Source organism: Macrobrachium nipponense, chromosome 23 (genome assembly GCF_015104395.2).
Source record: "Macrobrachium nipponense isolate FS-2020 chromosome 23, ASM1510439v2, whole genome shotgun sequence".
NCBI lineage: Eukaryota > Metazoa > Arthropoda > Malacostraca > Decapoda > Palaemonidae > Macrobrachium > Macrobrachium nipponense.
In genome coordinates, this window is record NC_061090.1 from 53,810,875 (window position 1) to 53,813,291 (window position 2,417).

Below are 2,417 nucleotides of genomic sequence, written 5' to 3' on the forward strand. Positions count from 1 at the left end.
TTTCCTTAAAATAAACAAGGGCTAAGCCGAGCTTTCGGGTATAGATTGCTTTTCCCATCATCAGGGTCACTTATCTATAAAATGATACAGAAAAAGAGAAACAGTAAGAACTATACTGATTGACTATATCTAAAAACATTACAATGCTTTAAGATACATAAGACAAAGTAAAAAAGGAACATAATATACACAACACAAAGTGTTCCTTTTTTACTTTGTCTTATGCATTTTAAAGTATTGTAATGTTTTTAGATATAGTCAATCAGTATAGTTCTTACTGTTTCTCTTTTTGTGTATCATTTTATAGATAAGTGACCCTGATGATGGGAAAAGCAATCTATACCCGAAAGCTCGGCTGAGACCTTGTTTTATTTTAAGGAAATAATAATGTCTTGCATATTACCACGTCTTCTCTGGCAATCCTGTCTTCCTTAAATTGAAGTTTTCCAGAAACGACAACATACCCTATAGATATATATATATATATATATATATATATAGATATATATATAGAGAGAGAGAGAGAGAGAGAGAGAGAGAGAGAATATCTAATATATATATATATATATATATATATATATATATATATATATATAGAGAGAGAGAGAGAGAGAGAGAGAGAGAGAGAGAGAGAGAGAGAGAATAACCTATTATATTATATATATATATATATATATATATATATATATATACACACACACACATATATATATATATATATATATATATATATATATATATATATATTCTTCTCTCTCTCTCTCTCTCTCTCTCTCTCTCTCTCTCTCTCTCTAAAGAAAATGAAAATAATGATCAACTTCAACATTTATTTTTACAAAATTCCCTTTGTTAAACATAAAAAAAAATCGGAAAATGTATGAATACACGCTTTCTATGACATGCGTTGAATGAAATAAAAAATAATCTTAAAAAAACTTTTATTCCAGAACTTCAGTAATTTACAAAGACCTTATGATAGAAGTTCAGTAATTTACAATACTTTGATTACAGAACTTCACTAATTTACAATAATTTATAAAACTCTTATGACAGAACTTCAGTAATTTACAAGACTTTCATTACAGAATTTCAGTAATTTACATTCGTGTGATATTCTCTGAAACAAGTCTTGTTTCAGTGAGAAATCCGCGCTGCTCCTGCAAGCAATGATAGAAATCAGGGCTGCTCTTATCAGCAATGTTAGAAATTATCACTGCTCCTGCAAGCAATGCTAGAAATCAGAGATGCTCCTGCAGGCAATGTTTCTTAGAAATCTGAGCTGCTCCTGCAAGCAATGTTAGAAATCAGAGATGCTCCTGCAGGCAATGTTAGAAATCTGAGCTGCTCCTGCAAGCAATGTTAGAAATCAGAGATGCTCCTGCAGGCAATGTTAGAAATCTGAGCTGCTCCTGCAAGCAATGTTAGAAATCAGAGATGCTCCTGCAGGCAATGTTAGAAATCAGAGCTGCTCCTGCAAACAATGTTAGAAACTAGGGCTGCTCCAACAAGCAATGTTAGGAACCAGTGTCGCTCCAGCAAGCAATGTTTACCGTTGTCTTGGTGTGAAGACTGCTTTCTTGTTGGAGGACGGCCGAGGGTTGTCTTCCTTGCTGTTTCTGCTCACTATTTCGTGATTATCATGAGCTAATCATCTGCGTAGAGTTGACCATAGCCATATTCATACTTATGTTAATCATAATCTTGAGTGATACTTATAACCTTCGTTACCGTATGCGTCATATTCCTCCCAATCATATTCCCATTCCTCGGGATCTTCATAAAGCAACGAGGTCGAGGTCGTATTCCCAGTCCTCGAACTCCCAATCTTGTGGATCTTCATCATCCACGTCTTCGTCATGGTCGTATTCCTAGTCCTCGAATTCCCAATCTTGTGGATCTTCATCATCCACGTCTTCGTCGAGGTCGTATTCCCAGTCCTCGAATTCATAATCTTGTGGATCTTCATCATCCACGTATTCGTCGAGGTCGTATTCCCAGTCCTCGAATTCCCAATTTTGTGGATCTTCATCATCCACGTGTTCGTCGAGGTCGTATTCCTCGTCCTCGAATTCCCAATTTTGTGGCTCTTCATCATCCACGTATTCGTCGAGGTCGTATTCCTAGTCCTCGAATTCCCAATCTTGTGGATCTTCATCATCTACGTCTTCGTCAGGGCCGTATTCCCAGTCCTCGAATTCCCAATTTTGTTGCTCTTAATAATCCACGTATTCGTCGAGGTCGTATTCCCAGTCCTCGAATTCCCAATATTGTGGATCGTCATCATCCACATATTCGTCAGGGCCGTATTCCCAGTCCTCGAATTCCCAATATTGTGGATCGTCATCATCCACATATTCGTCAGGGCCGTATTCCCAGTCCTCGAATTCCCAATATTGTGGATCTTCATCATCTATGTC